General features: G+C 46.7%; 1 protein-coding gene across 3 annotated transcripts in view; it reads left to right on the top strand.

The window, feature by feature from the left end:
- Positions 1–1,975: 1,975 nt before the first annotated feature.
- LOXL2 (lysyl oxidase like 2) overlaps positions 1,976–18,685 on the top strand; it is a 79,316-nt gene continuing 62,606 nt past the window's right edge. The window contains exon 1 of one of the 3 annotated variants that reach the window (XM_088443218.1): positions 1,976–2,065. The gene's annotated coding sequence lies outside the window, so the exon portion shown is untranslated. Of the gene's footprint in view, positions 2,090–9,908; positions 9,995–18,685 lie in introns of those variants that run through there. The other 2 variants (XM_088443219.1, XM_088443220.1) reach the window with 2 other exon arrangements.

Here is an 18,685-nt window from a genome sequence, read left to right as displayed (position 1 = left end):
GTTGGGCTGCGAGGGTGGGAGGATTAGGCTGCTGGAAGGAAGGGTTAGGCTGTGAGGGTGGGAGGATTAGGCTGCTGGAGGGAAGGGTTAGGCTGCGAGGGTGGGAGGATTAGGCTGCTGGAGGGAAGGGTTAGGCTGCGAGGGTGGGAGGATTAGGCTGCTGGAGGGGTTAGGGTTAGGCTGTGGAAAAGGTGGGTTAGGGGGAAGGTTAGGGTACTTACCTGCAGGCTTCGGATTCTGACTGGCGGGATGCAGCTGCTGGTATTCTGACCGCCAGAATCCCGTACTCAGCCCTCAGATGGAAATGGCCTCAGATGGAAATGGCCTCTTTCAGTAGGATAATGCACCCTGGCACTCTGCTTGTATTGTTCCAGAATGATTTGAGGAACATGATGAGGGGTTCAATGTGTTGTCCAGGCCTCCAAATTCACCAGATCTCAATCCTGTCAGGCACCTGTGGTCTGTGTTGGAATAACAACCAATCTATGGCGGCTTCATTTCATAACTTCCTGGAGTTAAAAAATCTGCTGGTAACATCCTGGTACTAGATACCACAGGACACCTTCAGATATCTTGTTGTCAAGGAGGGGCAACAGTATATTAGGCAGGTGGTCCTCATGTTTTGGCTCCTCAGGTTATATAAGTGAGGGTTCACTACACTTGCAAGCAGTACGATGGCGGCCAGGGAATATAAAGTAGCCCTCTATGGGTCTAATTCAGACTTGTATGCAAACCCAATGGTTTGCGCACAAGTCCAATTGTTAGAGATCTGCGCATGTGCAGGTCTCTATCTGCGAGTATGCTCGCAGTGCCCCTAAGCCACAGCATGTCAATCATGGCGTGCCGTTTAGGGACGGGGAGTGAGCGGAACAGGCCAGCAGTCCCAAAAACGGAGGCGCCTCGTCCCCGTTTACTGAGAGGCTGGGGTCTGTGTCTTCCGATGCAGATTTCCTGGCCCCAGTTGAGCAGTCCCGTTGCCCATTGTGAGTTAGTTAAGCTTACTCAGATGGGCCATGACTTCGGCCATCACACCACTCAGATCTGCATTGCTGCTAGGGGACATTATTTTTGTCCTCAGACGCCTCCTGCAGCATTATTGTTGCTGCGTCCAGGCGCAGAAACGATGAGAATAGCGCACAACTCTGAATCAGGACCTTTGTGCCGAAGACTGACATCTTTTATTGAGCGACATCATTTACGCAATTTATTGCTGACCCCACTACATTTCCTGCTCTGCATTGGTAAATGTATAAGAGGCACAGCAGGGAGCTTATTATGGAGGAATATAGAAGATGTAAATATAAATGTAATAATTCACCTATATATTTGTGAAAGAGTCACACAGACTGCACATCTTAGCTCGTGCTGATTTTGTCGTGAAGTTTCAGAGCATTGTGCCTGGGGTTTCTCATCCCCCTCCCAACCCCCTGGTCACAGACTGTGTTTCTAGGGAGAAGAAAAATGTTCCAGTTGTAAATTGAGTAATATAAAAATCATGGACAAAACATCTAGTGTGGCCCCCACTATTTTCCCAAAAAGGGCCGGGCGAGGTGACCCCAACACTTTGGCAGTCCATGACACTGCTTGGTATGTCATTATCCCAGACAGCCCCCATGCTGAAGTCCCCTTTGTGCTACACATATATTCACACAATGTACAGCTATAACCTATATATGTGATCATTAACCTGTAAATGTTCTAGCAGACACATCTCCCTGCTGACACACTGTTTCTCTCAGCTGCAGCACTGATAGTAGGTGTAATTATTAACCCCTGGCAGCCCAGGGTGTGGGCTACTGCACAGCTACTGAACTCATATTTCAGTTCCTATCCATGAGCTCACCCTCAATAGCTAGGATGTCTCAGTCTGCTGGGGGCTGGGAGAGGAGGGGTGTGGAGGGGGTGAGAGGGAGGGAGGCTTCCCTGTGTTCAAAAAGTGCAGTGGAGAGTTGAGACTTGGGGGAAAGCTTCTATAGAACAGCCAGTGACCCTCATCAGTGTTCTGGGAGCAGAGACCCAGACAGAAGCCACTGCACCCCGAGCCTGCAACAACTGCTACTGACTTGTGAGTTCACACTCAGAGTATAGGGTGGGTCCTGGAGATTTTTGCATGTCATTTATAATAGCCATGAGAGTGAGTGCCCACTACTAGTGTGTGTGAGAGCACACAGACTGACATATATAGCCTGTCTCTCTCTGCAGATGTTTCAGTGAGGAATGCTTTGCAGCTGTCAGTCTACTGGGAGTGACATCCTCTCCTTTGTCATTAGTGATTCTGTGTGCAGTATAGAGGCACACAGAATTGCTATTAAGTGCTGCTCTGTATAAGTTATATAGTCAATAGTGGGTTATGTTCTCCATAAGTTACATAGCCTATTGCGAGTGATGCTCTGCATACGTTTCATAGCCTGTAGTGAGTGGTGCTCTGTATGCCTATACTGAGTGATGCTCTGCAATAGATACATAGCCTATATTGAGTGATGATCTGAATAGATTGCACAGCCTATAGTAAGTAGTGTTCTTCATATGTTACGTAGCCTAAAGTGAGTGATGTAAGTTATATAGCCTGTAGTGAATGGTGCGCTGCATACATTACAGTACATAGCCTATAGTGAGTGATGCTCTGCATAAGTTTCACAGCCTTTTGTGAGTGATGCTATGCACAGGTTGCATAGCTCATAGTCAGTGATGCTCTGCACAATTATAAAGTCTAGTGAGTGTTACTCTGCATGAGCCTATATTGAGTGATGCTCTGCATGGAATATATATTGTATAGTGAGTGATGCTCTGCAAAAATTACTTGCCTATAGGGAGCGATGCTCTGCACAATTTATAAAGACTATGATGAGTGTCACACTGAATCAGTTACATAGCCAATAGTGTGTGATGCTCTGCATGGAACACATAATCCATGTCAGTGATGCATTCCACAAATGTAAACACTCTTATAATGTGTGATGATCTGCTGGTTTTACCCAGCTTAATAGTGAGTTATACTCGGTAGATGTTACATAGGCTATAATGAGTGATGGTGTGATTAGGTTTTATTATAGCCCATTGTGAGTGATTCCCTGTAAATGTCACATAACCCAACCTGTATATACAAATATCACTGAAAGGTGTAATATGTTTTGCATTATTACACCTTACTCAAACGTCTTTCACCTCTGAATTCGGTGTCATTACACAATTCAGTTGTTATTATCAGGGTTCCAATACTAATTGTCCCTAGAAAACAATGCATGGTTAGAAATGAGGAGCTCAGTATTGTCAGAGAAAGTTGTTGCTTTACCTGCTCCCCTAAATGTGTACCCCCCACTCCAGACACACAGCGTTCTGCAGGTTCCTATGGTTTAGCCATTAGGGGTACTTCCTGCCTCTGATGGATATTCCTGCAGTCTTCTCCCCAAGTGTTAACCCTGTCATTGCAGGAAATGAGCTGACTTGTCTCTGCTTCCATTCAGCAGGGAGCTCCAACACTAAAATGCTGGAAACAGGCCAGGTGTTAAGGATGTCATTTGTTGAATGATCACATCGCTAATTAATCTGTGATATCTGTCAAATGTGCCCTGTTGCCAGCCCTTGAAGTCTAGATATACGGTATACAGCGCTCTGTTTTATGAGCAGTATTGAGTACACAAGGAGAAAAATGTATATATGTATTAGCTATAATAACACAGCTGCTGTCTGTAGAAGATTGGACATTGGGTGACCTGGATGGTTACATTATCAGGGAGCTTCACTCTTTTATATGATATATTTTGGAGTTCTGTTGACCTTCCCTGGCATGCATTTGGGTATTAAAGATTTTAGAGGAGATATATCAAACCTTCTAAAGAGAACAGGTGTAGAAGTTGACATAGGAACCAATCAGCTTCTAGCTATCATTTTATAGAATGTACTTGATAAATGATAGCTCAAAGTTAACTGGTTGCTTTGGGTAACTTCTCCATTCGTCCTCTTTAGATTGGGATTTGTTACACCTACACCTCCTCCTTGGTTTTATGGGTTCTATCATAAGGGGCAAATGCAGGAGATATGGGGGCGCACCTGCAAACACTCCTCGTCAAAAGGGATGTGGCCAGCAATAAGAGGCTGCGGCATATTCTCCACAAAAAATGTATGGTTTGGATAGGATGGGGGCTCGGCTTATCGAATTCCAGATTTCTGTGCACGCCCCCAGAGTGACAAGAAAAGTGGGTGTGACACACGGCCATGACCCCCCTGCCACGAGGCCATGCTCATTTTTCGAACGCGTGACTCGAAGTATCCAGACTCCCACATCAAGGATGCTGGAAGGTATGGAATACAAACGTCTGATTGGTTGTTATGGTTTTAATGCCATAACAACCCTCACAGTCCTTTTACTGCTCTGGTAAGTGCCGGGCCAAGGGGTCTATATATATCCTGGCGGCGGTGCGGCCCCAAAAAGTATAATTTTTCATTGCCACATATATAACAGATACAAATTGATTTATCAGAAAGCTCTGGATGGATATTAGTAAAACCATATGGTATATTTCACCAATCCCATAGAGCACCTCTCTCCTCTCTGCAAACCTATTCCTGGCATTATACTTTTTCTGAGGGATTGATGAAGTGGCCTGGCCCAGTGGTTGCCACATTTCCCCTCAATTGCCATTCTTCAGTTGGTTTGCACATTGTGCTCCTCTCCTACCCTGTTGCCAGGCAGAATGGATAACAAGCTTTTCCCTATCATCTTTTACAAAACTTACCTATCGCCACTGAGGCGCTTTCTAATGGGTCTCTCTGATTCTCACCACTGCCCTAAACATAATCAGAGTGAGTCGACCTTTCCTACGGGGCTGCCCGTTGCTTTATAGGTCTTCAGTCATTAGTAAGGAACTATGCTGAAGATCATAGGGGAGCTATGCTCCGTTTGTCCCATAGAGGAAAGTGCTGGGAGTCTTTCCTAGTCAGGAGAGGATCACAAAAGGGGATAAGAAATTGTTGGAGGCATTAAATGCAGCAGTGATAAAAACTTCTCAAAAACTTTGCTCACACTCCTGGTTTCATTTTACAAAGTCATCTATCTCCTTTTAGATGAAAGAGAATTCTAATAAAATCTATATCAGATGGTACCTGGTTCTCACCAGGCTACAAAAAATGTTCCCCTCATCCTCCCCATCATTGGCTAAGGATGAGAACCTCTTGGGGGATATATTACAAACTCCAGTCCCTGGGTGGCTTTGATGGGGCTTCCAGTATCCAGGTTTAGCAATTGCTCCAGTAAACTCATTCTCAGTGTTCTGTATGCTGCTAGATGCTCCTCCAAATTTTGGAAGCAATCTTCTCCCCCACCCATGCATCTGGTTAAAACCAAAGGTTGGTTTATTGAAAGGATGGAGAAGATTTTTCCTTTATGATAAAATGGACAGGTTTGATCAGATTTGGGGTCGATGGTTTACTTATGGTTTAGGTCTTACTCATAGCTCATAAGGATTCTCTCCAGAGATCCCTTTCATGACTCCACTTCCACTAACATTAGGTGTCCCAAAAGGTTCTGTTCTGGAACCTCTCCTATTCTCCGTCTATACGTCCTCTTTAGGTGAGCTCATCAGCTCTTTTGGCTTCCAATATCATCTCTATGCTGATGACACTCAGATCTACCTCTCCTTCCCTGACCTCTCCCAATCTCTCCTCACTCGTATCTCCAACGGTCTCTATTTCTTCCTGGATGTCCCAGCACTTTCTTAAACTTAACATGTCTAAGACTGACCTGATTATCTTCCCACCCTCCCGATTAACCTCCTCTCACACAGTTTCATTATCTATTGGCAGCACAACCATCTGCTCTAGCCCCCAAGTGCGCTGTCTTGGAGCTATCATGTACTCCTCCCTCTCCTTCAAACCACACATTCAGGGTTTCCCTCACTCCCACCTCTCTCCACTCCAGTCTGTCCTCAATGCTGCTACCTGGCTCATCTTCCTCTCCAAATGTACTACATCTGCATCCCCTCTCCTGTAACCCTTACACTGGCTTCCATTCCCCTTCAGAACCCAATTCAAGCTTCTCACATTATCTCACAATGCCCTCACTCTCTTTTATTTATATCTCTGACCTCATTTCCCATCACACTACTGCCCGCCCGCTTCGCTCCACAAATGATCGCCACCACTCCTCCCAACTGATTACTTTCTCCCACTCTCGCCTCAAAGATTTTGCCCGTGCTGCTCCCTACCTCTGGACCTCTCTCCCTATCAGGCTCTCCACTTCTCTACTGAACTTCAAAAGGACTCTCAAAACTCACTTCTTCATCAAAGCCTTCCTGGGCTCATCCTAGCCCGCTGCTCCATGCTCCTTCGTCACTGTCTACCCCATCTGTGTCACTTCTGCACCCCAACCCTTTAGAATGTAAGCTCTGATGAGCCGGGCCCTTTTCCGTCATGTGCTTCTCCCTTTTCCTTACTTATACTATCTTATACTCCCTAAAACGGCACCTAACTCTTGGTTGCTGCTACCCTGCTGTTTATTTGAGTGATATGATCGCGGATGCAGCAATGTTTATAAACCACGTCCTTGTCCTGTAGTGTTTTGTACTGTAAGTCACTGTTTTCTTGTTTTGCTCATTTGTAAGATGCTGCTGAACCCTTGGGGCGCCATAAAAATAAAGGATAATAATAATATATCACCTACATTGTATCTTTTGACCCTTTTAATACTACTGCATATCTGATATTTGTTTTATCCAGTTGGTCTCAAATGACTTCTTGGTCTATGTTAATTAATAACCGTGACATGTTTAATGCTCAATCATATCCAGTGAATTAAAGTTTCCAGCTAGTACCTTTGAAATGAAATGAAATGGGAGAAAATGACGAAGGAAGGGAGACGCCAATCACGGGGAGGGGAAAAGGTACTAGCAAAAAGCGCTCGCTCCGGGAATCACTACAAAAGGGGCGGCTGCTGATGTTGATCGACAGCTCGACCACTTTTGTAGGCATGGCCGGGGGGGTGGCTTCACAAACGGAGGCGTTCCCAAGCGAACACCTGCCGTTTGTGGGCGGCCTCACTGATATTACCAGCGATGTCAGTGAGAGAGCTTCCGAAAGCTCTCTGGGGCTTGCGGCCATGAGACCCTACCGCAAGGGTCTCGTCGCAAGACGAGCCGCTCGCATGGCCGCTCGCGAGAGACCACAACTTAAAAACCAAGCGCCCACCCTGATTCAGAGCGAGTGCTCGCTTTTTGCGAGCGCCTCTGAATCAGGCCCTTCAGTCTTAGGGCCCGATTCAGAATTGGGAATAGAGTAAAACTAGGTATACACCTGAGCGATATATCTGCAGATGATGGTTGTTCATACACACTGAACAGCCATCACTGCCATCTGTCCGAGGATCCCGCTGGCTGGGGGTCGTGTCGCGCCCCCCTCCCCGGCCCCCTGTGCAGCAAGTGCATGGGTGGTCATCTGATAGCCCGTAGACACAGCACAATGTGCAGATATATCTGCTATAGGCTGTGCTGCACAGCCGACACAATATGTCTGTGAACTACGTTGTTAATAGACATATCGTCTGTACACACTGGCCGGCGCACACGCGATATATTGGCCATTCAGTTGAACGGCCAATATGTCAGCCAGTGTGTACCCAGCATTAGAATGATCACGTAACTGATAATCTTGGTAAGTCCATGCTGTACTGCAGGTGGGGCAGATGTAAAATGTGCAGAGAGATTTAGATTTGGGAGGGGTGTCCAAACTGACATCTACATTGTAGTGTAAAAATAATGCTGTCCAGCATTTGTGGGCTACATGCAAAAGCAGCCAGTATTTACCCCACATGTAAAAAAAATATATGTATTTGCAACCCTTGCATTGCAGCATGGTTTGTCCTGGTACACAGGCCCTGATTCAGAGCCGGACGCTCTGACAGAGCGCTCGCTCTGAATCAGGGCCGTCCCTCCTTCATTTTGGAGCGGACCACCCACAGCTATAGCGAGCGGCCAAAAGACCATCGCGACCATCGGGCTTGCGACGAGACCCTGCGGTAGGGTCTCGCTGCCGCAAGCCCAGGAGTGCTTTTGGCTCTATCAGATCCAAAAGCACTCCCACTGACATCACTAGTGATGTCAGTGGGGCCGGCCCCAGACGGTAGATGTTCCCATGGGAACGCCTCCGTCTGGGCAGCCACGCCCCCGGCATGCCCACCAAAAAGGGCGTGCTGTCAATCACCATCGACAGCACGCCCCCTTCGGTGCGAGACCCATAAGGACGGCTTGGCCATCGTTATTCGGGTCTCGCGCATGCGCACGATGGAGCCGCCTCCGTCGTGCGCATGCGCACTTGGGCACCATCGACCCGCTTGCGAGCGCTCAGCGCTCGCGAGCGGGTCTGAATCAGGCCCACAGTTACTTGTTCTATCTTACTCTATTCCCAAAGCTGAATCAGGCCCTCAGTTTGCCTAACGTTAAGCATTGCAATACCTACATTTGCATAAACTATGAAGAAACAGATGTTTTTCTGCATGATTTTAGACTACATAAATAGACCCCCAGGTATCATTGAGCCTACAGTAAGTCAGCTGCTTCTCCTCTCTGTCCCCAGCTCAGGCCTTGTTACTGCCTGTGTTAGAGTGTTCCTGGCTTTGTTCCTAACAGAGCGCATGCATGGAGTACACATTGGAAGCGATCTCTGATCCCTGTGGCGTTGCACGCACACTGTTCCGCTGCTCTTTGATGGAGGAAGAGAGATGAGACATTGCCCTGAAAATTGGCTACGTCTAATTAACTTTAAACAATGTGTAGTGTGTAGTCTCATCTGCCAGCACTCTTATTAAAATGTACATCTCCAATTTCTTTCCATGAATATGGCTGCAGGGAACACATGTCTCTGAACTCAGCATATAGTTCTGTGTATACAGTTATAGTTCTGTGTATACAGCATATGGCATCAAAGGAGATATTTATAGTTTATACTGATTATCACTAGTTTGGATGTGCTAACAATATACAGTGCACTAGTTATCAATAGGGCTATTTTCACTTTATTATTAGTTGTTCCAACTACACAGCACTGTATATTGAGGTGACAGTATCACATATTATAAAGGTTATCTAGCCTGTGGGCATATGCTGTTAGGTACAGAAAATTCTGACATTTACAGACTACAGTAGAATGGACCAGCCTAGTGTCTGCATTATTATGGGAAAAGGGTAAACTGCATTACTGATCAATGTATTTTGAACTTTATTGTTTTAAATGTTAATAAAAATTAACATCGTCAGGCCCCTCCCACTTCTGAGCGAGGACGTCCATTGTGTCCTCATGCAGCCGGTGCAGACTCTGATATTCGCATGACCCACTAACTTCCCATAAAGGAGAAACGGAATGCAGGGCCTATGTATCAAGCTGCTTTTTAAGTAAAATTATGCAGAAACTGGAGTTTCTGCATCATTTTATGTATTGTAGTTATGTACTAAAATCACAATGCAGGAGATTTCACAGAAATCCCAAGCAAAGTGCTAATAAGCACTTCAGATCGCAGTCCCCATTATTATTAATGGGGACTACGATCTGACCCCTATGTACTAAACTCCAAAAAGCTTGGCTTTTTTGGAGATTAGCCCTGGTAGTTTACACCATCTTCAGATGGTGTAAACTGCTTTAAGCCAATGGAGGCTCCAGGTGCTTAAAGCGTATGGAGGCCCCTGGCTGGCTCCGGAAGCTGACACTGTGTGTATGCGCAGTGTCAGCTTCCCCCAGGGAAGTGTTTAATTTCTGTGAAGATGAAACTAGCAGGGACAGCGTTTACGGAAGCAGATAGATGCCCTTCCGTAGATGTATGATGACATCATCTGCCAGTGTCCAACGTCATTCCCTACCATCCAAGTGGGCATAGAGGGGGAATATATTCATGAAGCGAGCCACCGTGCCCGCAGCGTGCGAGCGAAGCAAGCCTGCAAGGGGCCAACTTTCTTATTTTCGTGGAACGTGTGGGCAGAAACCTCCACTTCCGACCTCACGTCACTTCCAGGTACAGTACAGCTACTGAAGGGATTTTATGCTCTTCCCAGCCTTTACCGCCACCTCTATCCCTGCGAGATCCCCTTTGTATAAAGCGGGGATATTTTTATTAAAAATGAAAATATTCCCTGCGCCTTGGATAGATAATAATCGCGGCAGTTCTGCGAATATTAGTATATAGGCTGCCTAGTGTCTCTAAATTTGGGAGTCTCCCGGACATTCATATAGAGTAGAGAAGTATGACTGTAATTATGACATATTTCATTATAAATTGCCCAGCAGGGACACTATTCCATTTGCGTCCATAGAAAACATTTACTTTCAGCAGATTGTGACGGGGCAGGTTTTCTGTGTGTTAGTGTGGAGCATGCGAGGTATACATGGGTTATATGCGATGCAGATGTGCCGGGGGCCTCATTCCTTCATAGGTCATTTCAGGGTTATGTTGTTAATCCGGGGCACATTATACTCGCCTCTAACCATCTGACATGTCCACGTCCCCATATTCACCCATCAAACTTCTAATTGCTGAAGATATCTGTCATCATGTTCCTCTCCTATCCAGCTATCCTATGTAACCTGGTTCCCTGTCACTTCCCCTTCTGTCCATCACATTCCATTCTGCTGTGACTCTTAGCTTGGCCGTCCTTCCCCAGTCATTACAAGTCTGCTTTCTCTCCTCCCACTCACACTCTCACTGCTAAATTAGTTTTCACGATGATGTTGAATAACCTCAGGGGTCTCGCATTAGCTGTGTTACAGACTCTCTTTGTCTTCCCTGCTCACTTCATCCTAACACAGGTCCCTCCACTGACACCAGGTGCAACAGTGACATGTAAGGTCTGGTTAGCTATCCCACAACAGGCTGAACTATTACAGGGAATGAGCCAACTTCACGTATATTGGGATTACTGTTATTTTAGTGTTCTAGAATTGTTCAGTTAAGGTGCGTACACACTGGGCGATAAAGTGGACGACTGAACGATATCGTTCAGTCGTCCACTTTATCGTCCATTTTTAACCCCAAAAAGATGAACGATAACGACGACGCACGTTCCCGCGGGTCGTTCGTCATCATCGTTCATCGGGCTGACATGCAGGCCAACCTGACGACCTCGTCAGGTTGCTGCATGTCAGGGAATGGAGGAGAGAGCCCGGCGCTGAACGATATCGTTAATGATATCGTTCAGCGGCTGTGCTCAATGTCATGAACGACATTGAGCACAGCCTGCCGGGGACACACTACACGATATCGCTCAGGGAGCATATCGTGTAGTGTGTATGCACCATTAGATCAGGGATGGGGAACCTCAGGCCCGGGGCCCGCGGAATCATTTGGTCTGGTCCTCTGAGATTTTTCTGCTAGCCTCATCTGGCTAGCAGGGTGCCAGAATCTATGCAGCAGTGATGCCTGGAGTGTCCTTAGGACGCTTCAGACAGTCACGCCGCTGCCCTTACAGCTCCCCGGAGCATCCTCAGGATGCTCTGGGCATTGCTGTAATCACCGGCGATTGTGGTCCCGCCTGACGTCACACGGCCTGACGTCACATGGAGGGGGCGTGTCCTGCACCGGGCCCGCGAATAATGTTATATATAAATCAAAATGGCCCTCAGCAGAAAAAACGTTCCCCACCCCTGAGTTAGATAAATGACCTATTTTATTTATAACTTTTTATAATGAATGGTAGCTAACTAACGTATTGCTTGTGGGAATGAGACACTATAAAAGTGCCACTAACAAGGAATTTCTCATTTAAATGCTCTTAGGGTGGGTACACATTAGAACGATGTGTTTCCTGGCTGACTGGATGACCGATGGAACGATATTGCTGTCACCTGTACACACTGAACGATATAGCACACAATATATCGTTCAGTGGCTGCATCCAGAAGCATGGGGTCGTACACGATATCTTCTGATTTGCAGATCAGAAGATGGCGTATAGAACACGCGGGAGCGCGCAATCAGGCATACACACTGTGCAATCCACACGATATGTCGTTACAATTTGCCTGTAAATGACATATCGTGCCGATATCGCTCTAGTGTGTACCCTTGCTTAAGGTACGTATCCACTAGCCGATAAAATGAACGATATCGTTCATTTTATTGACTAGTGGATATGCGCCTTTAGTTCATTTTACAGTGGCCAATCTATGAGGTGCATGTGTGTCTACCCAGGACTATAATCTATATACTGCACATAAAGCTATATTGTATACTGGTCATGTGGTTGTGTTGTACTATGGTCATCAGGTTGTTCTGAATACCAGACATGAGTCTCTACTGTATACTGGTCATGCAGCTGCATTATGGTACATGAGGCTGTATTATATGCTGGGTATAGACCTGTATTATTTATTGAACAGTTGGGACTGTGGGTCTCATTCAGACCCGCTCGCGATCGCAGGACACTCGCAAGCGGGTCGATGGTACCCAAATGCGGTGGTGCCTCCGTCGGGCGCATGCGCGAGACCTGGCGAGTGACGGGGAAGCCTTCGCTCGGGGTCTCACACCAAAGGGGGCGTTCTGTCGATGTTGATTGATACCCATGGGAACGCCTACCGTCTGGGGCTGGCCCCACTGACATCACTAGTGATGTCAGTGGGAGTGCTTTTGGCTCTGATAGAGCCAAAAGCACTCCAGGGCTTGCGGCAGCAAGACCCTACCGCAGGGTCTCGTTGCAAGCCCGATGGTCGCGATGGTCTTGACCATCGTGACCATCATCATGGACGCTCGCATAAGCTGTGGGTGGTCACCCACAGCTATGCGAGCGGCCAGGAGGCCGCACCAATTTTAGGAAGGCCGGCCCTGATTCAGAGCGAGCGTTCTGGTCAGAGCGTCCGGCTCTGAATCAGGCCCTGATCCAGATTTTGGCCTAGGGACTGGGGCTCTTTAACAATACCACAAGCATTTGCTGAGCCACTAATTAACTCGGCTATCCTCAAACTGCACTTTCGTCAGTCCCTGAGCTGCTTGAGAACGTCACATGTATTATTGCAGATTGAGTTATAGAAGCAGCCACGTTTGTTTATGTTGTTCTCTTTATTTCTGTATTAGTGGCTCTAAAGATATACAGAAACTTCCTGTCAGGCTTATGCTCTGCAGCTCAAACGGAGCATATCTGCCCTGACCTCTGTTGTCAGATATCAGGAATGTGGGCTTCCTCTGCACCGCAGAGTAACCAGGAGGATACTAAGGCCTTTTTCAGAGCTTATGGGGCCTATTTATTCAAGTAAATTCCACTGAAAACTGCAGTTCCCGCATGATTTTAGTACATACTTACCGGCTTTGTATAAATCCTTTCCTTGAGCGGCCCTGAAAGCTGCTGCTGCAGGACAGTTTGGGGGGCGGAGTCTGGACTGTTGACGTAAATAGGCCCCGTCCCTTTCCCGGAAAAGTCTGCAATTTGCAAGTCTGCAAGGAGGGGGCGGGGCTAAATGACGCAACTTGCGTAATTTAGCCCCGCCCCCTCCGTGCGGGTCCTACACTTCCGGGGGGTGCGGGGGCTACCTGAAAAAATCAGGAACCTCCCGCAAATTCCGGGAGTCTAGGCAAGTATGTTTTAGTATCCACGTAACATATTACGTTAAGACGGGTACACACTAGCAGATTAACTCTGCAGGTCTGATATACGCTCTGACCCGACAGAGCGATTATCGGATTGGTGTGCTCCCGTACACACTGAGCAATTTATAGCTCAGTGGGGTTCATTCAGACCCGGTCGCAAGCCCCGATGGTGGTCGCTAGCTAAGCTGTGGGTGGTAACCCACAGCTTAACTTGCGACCAGGAGGCCGCACCAAAAAACAAGAAGCGCCCACCCTCGCTTCTTGCAACCGTCTCTGAATGAGGTCCAGTGTGTGCTGTCTTCAGATAGGGAGCTCAGGAACGAGGTAGCGGGTGCAGCACATCGGAATCGGTATGATATCCCGGCTGCCGCACGGCCGGGAGTTCGAATCCCAGCAGCGGCAACCCGACAAACCAGTAGAGCCCGACCTCCCAATCTGCAGGAGCGTTTGAAGCCGTTTATCAGCTAACGCTACTGCAAACACGCTAGACATTTAGGGGTAGATGTACTAAGCCTTGGAGGGAGATAAAGTACCAACCAATCAGCTCCTAACTGTCATTTTCAAATGCAGCCTGTAAAGTGGCAGTTAGGTGCTGATTGGTTGATACTTCATCTACGTCCACTCTCTCTCCAAGTACATTTGTTATGTTTTCGTTGTTTTCCTCAGTTCTGTTTTAATATTTATTGTAATTTATGTTGACATGTTATTGTTACAGGTCGTGTTACAGTATACATAGCTCTCTTATCTTTTTACACTGTTATTATAATTTTACGTTTTGAATGCCATATACAATTATCATTACCTTGCAGAACACATCTGCCCGTGCGTTGTGCAATCAGTGATGGCTAGTAAAAATGATGTGTAGAAATTAGATGTCACTTAATACCACTTTCAGACAGGAAAAAGCCGAAATCCCGGCGTTTACCCGGCATTTGCGTGCCGGGTTGTTTTGCCAGTCCCTGCCTGTTCCCCCCTTCAGACAGAAGAGCAGATTACCGGGTCAAACATTTCAACCCAGTAATTTGCTGATTAACACAGGTATTTCTTCTGTCTGAAAGGGTCAACCCGAGTCTAAATTCCTGGGTCTCCGACCATGGTAAATTCCTGGGTTGAAGTCCTGGGTTTTTCGACCCGGGTTGACTCTTTCAGACAGAAAAAGGACCCGTGTTCGTCAGCAAATTACCGGGTTGAAATGTTTGACCCGGTAATTTGTTTTTCTGTATGAAAGGGGTATAATGGTTTGCCCACTACTGCACATAAGCTGTCTAGATCCTCACATTCTGCAGACAGGGGACATGCAGAAAAAAAAGACACCTGCACCATGGTCAGCATCAGCCTGCTATGTGTCCACTACACAGAAGACCTATCTGATGGGGAACTTCACACAGATGTGGGAAACGGGATCACATTTCACCAGTTCCATCAATCATCTACCTTCTGGATGCAGTCTGTATCTACAGTAGCAGCACTTTTCCTGATATGTTGGTAGATAAAAATGTACATATGAATATATATACGACTAGTCTCAGGGGCCTTCTATCGGAAGTGTTTCCAAAATGCTTAGGGCAGCCATATCCTTTGCATATCATTTATAGCCCAGGGGGCAGATTACTGCATACAGGCCCTGATTCAGAGCCGGTCGCTCTGACAGAGCGCTTGCTCTGAATCAGGGCCGGTCTTTTTTTTTTTGTTTTGTTTTTAAGAACAAGCTCCTGGCCGCTCGCATTGCTGTGGGTGACCACCCACAACTATAGCGATCGGCCATGATGATGGTCATGATGGTCTTGACTCTGAATGAGCGCTCACTCTGAATCTGGGCGTTTTTCTTTTGTGCGGCCTCCTGGCCGCTCGCATAGCTGTGGGTGACCACCCACAGCTATTGCGAGCGGCCAGGTTGATGGTCGCGATGGTCAAGACCATCGCGACCATCGGGCTTGCGACGAGACCCTTGTGGTAGGATCTCGTTGCCGCAAGCCCCAGAGAGATTTCGGCTCTATCAGAGTCGGAATCTCTCCACTGACATCACTTGTGATGTCAGTGGGGCCGGCCCCAAACGGTAGGTGTTCTCATGGGAACGCCTCCATTTGGGCAGCCACCCCCCCGGCCCACCCACCAAAGGGGGCGTGCTGTCACTCAAAATTGACAGCACGCCCTCTTCGGCGCGAGACCCGTAGCGACGGATTGCCATCGCTATCCAGGTCTCGCGCATGCGCACGACGGAGCCGACTCCGTCGTGCACATGCGCTCTGGGCCACCATCGACCCAGTTGCGAGCGCTCAGCGCTTGCGACTGGGTCTGAATCAGGACCGCAGTCAGATCCAGACCCAGTCACATACACAGGTTACTGCCGTGGTGCACGGTACCAGACCAATATCTTCTGCAGTAAGTGCTGAACGATGAACGATATCGCATGACATCATTCAGGGAGTGGATTTTTTTCTCTGCACCGCTCTGTAGCTGCTGCTAATATCTTTCGTCGTTTACCGCATATAAACTGCGCGATATTGCTAATATTGTACAGCTACATGCGATAATTGACCAACATGTTGGAGAGATGATAGATGCGATTTATCGGCCGCAGGAGTGCGCATCTGTCATCGTTCAGGACCTATCCATTAGCAGATATAATGAACGATTGAACGATATATCGTTCAATCGTTAATTTTATCTGCTAATGAATAGGCCCCTTAAGACTAGCTGTTGCAATTAGACCCAGACTTTACACCGTATGTTTTGCATTTGGAGTTTCCAAGGCCTCAGCAGGGTGCACACCTCAGCGTTGTGGTGATGCGGTGTAACGATATATCACATTACACGGCACAATCCACTGTACTGCAACGTGATATATTGGGGTAGATGTACCAAGCCTTGGAGGGAGATAAAGTACCAACCAATCAGCTCCTAACTGTCATTTTTCAAAGACAGCCTGTAACATGACAGTTAAAAGCTGATTGGTTGGTACTTTATATCTCTCCAAGGCTTAGTACATTTGCGCCATTCTTACATGTTTAACGGAACAACACAGTATCGTCTGTGGCATTGTCCCATGTGCAGCACATCAGATGGGAAGATACAACCACCCATTCATCAAACAGTGAACTGGGGGTACACACTATACGATGGAGTTTGTGATCCATCACGGATTGCAGGATCGGCCAATATATCGTATAGTGGGCCTGGTTCAGAGACGGACGCAATGGCTATATTTGCGCAGATCGAGCAATTGTTTGCCAGTGCACACGCGTATAAGCCGCAATGCGCACGCACCGCGATTGCTTTGCGATTACGTTTGCACACAGAATCCACTTGCAAAGTGAGTGACAGGTAGTCAGCGTTTGGGGGTGGTAATGGGGGGTGGTCAGTAAAAAACGCAGGCGTGTCTGATCATTTTAACGCTGTTTCATGGGCGTCAATAAATCAGCCATTGCAATTACATTCACAGCATTAGATCTCTCAGCATGTGCGAGGAGAGCTGCAGTATTTGCCGCTGGTCAGACCTGCGCAAGGGCTAGATGGCTGCTCGATGTGGGGCGATGTTACCGGTATTTACGCACGTATGCAGATGAGAAGGCAGCAGTGGGCGTCCCTATGCTCGGGTATGCTTTACAAAGAAATATTTTCTCAGCTGCGTTCTATACGAAATAACAGCTGCGATCGCATAAGCGTCCATCTCTGAATCAGTGTGTACTCAGCTTAGTGCTCAGTGTAATGAACCAAATATAACAAACTTTTTATATCATTTATATTACCCATTTTGCAGTGCTTTACAGAGAATATTTGGCCATTCACATGTCCCTGCCCAAGTAGAGCTTTCAAGCTATATTCCCTGTCACATGCACACACACATACAAAATAGGGTTCATTTTTTTGGGGAGCCAATTAACCTACCAGTATATTTTTGGAGTGTGGGAGGAAACCCACGCAAGCACAGGGAGAATATACAAACTCCACACAGTTAGTAGGGAATTGAACCCACAACCTCAGTGCTGTGAGGCAGTAATGCTAACCATTACACCGTCCGTGCTGCCCATATCATGTACTTAGTTTTCTTGTTATTTGATACCAAATATATCCATTCATAAAACAATATTTACAGCCTAAAGGCCGTGTGTTCTTAATGGTTTGTAGTCTACTAGGATACTGGGCTTAGAGCCTCCACCCCATAGCGAGTGAAGTCGCTCCCATTATAAATGTATCTTCACCTACTAGTGTGTCTGAGCGGTGCTTATTCTTATGACGATTATTGGCTGTGGATGATTTCTGTTACATTTGTCCTCATTGCTGCAGCTGTTACAGGAGTCATTGCAGAAAGGCAGTAAATGGAATTGAGGGCCTGATTCAGAGATTTACCTAAATTCGATATTTACGTAAATCTCCAATGTTTTTTGATCTGTGCAACCATGTCTGAGGAAGTTGCTGTTATGGAGATTGTAACTTCTGATTGATTCTTCAATTCACAACCAACTTCAATGGGTTTTTTTGTAAGTGGTTATAAATCTTTACAACAAACATCTGATTGGTTGCTGTAGACAATGCAACATTTTTCTTTTGCAACAATTTTCAGAAATGTCAGCTACAACTTTATATTATTCAGTATTTATTGTTAACTAGAATGGGACATAGGCCCAGATTTATCGACCAGTAATACTCTTGTTATCACTTGTTACTAATCTTAAATGGCGCTCCAACCAATCAGCTCCTAACTGTCATGTGTTTGAAAAATGACAGCTAGGAGCTGATCGGTTGGAGCACCATTTAAAATGAGTAACGAGTGATAATAAGAATATCACTCATTGATAAATGTCAGAGCCGTAACTAGACTTTTTGGTGCCCTGTGCCAGAAAGAGCACTGGCGCCCCCCTCATTTTTCAAAGGGACATAATGCACCCAAAAAAGATTCATGACTTCATGGGGAAGGGCCAGGGAAGAAATAGGAGACACCAGGAGATGCTGGGAATGAAATAAGAGGAAGCTACAAGCAAGAATGATAATAAACAGAAGTTTGACAGGCCCAAATAGCGCCCCCTGACCTGTGGTGCTCTGTACGATGGCACCGGCCGCACTACCCTAGCTATGGCCCTGATAAATGTACAGTAGACAGCGCTGTGGTGCTTATAGCAGTATTAGATG

This window comes from Taudactylus pleione, unplaced genomic scaffold (genome assembly GCF_031769625.1).
Source record: "Taudactylus pleione unplaced genomic scaffold, aTauple2 ptg000329l, whole genome shotgun sequence".
NCBI classification, from domain to species: domain Eukaryota; kingdom Metazoa; phylum Chordata; class Amphibia; order Anura; family Myobatrachidae; genus Taudactylus; species Taudactylus pleione.
Note: the sequence above shows the minus strand (reverse complement) of the source record. Positions and strands in the feature narration are given on the sequence as shown.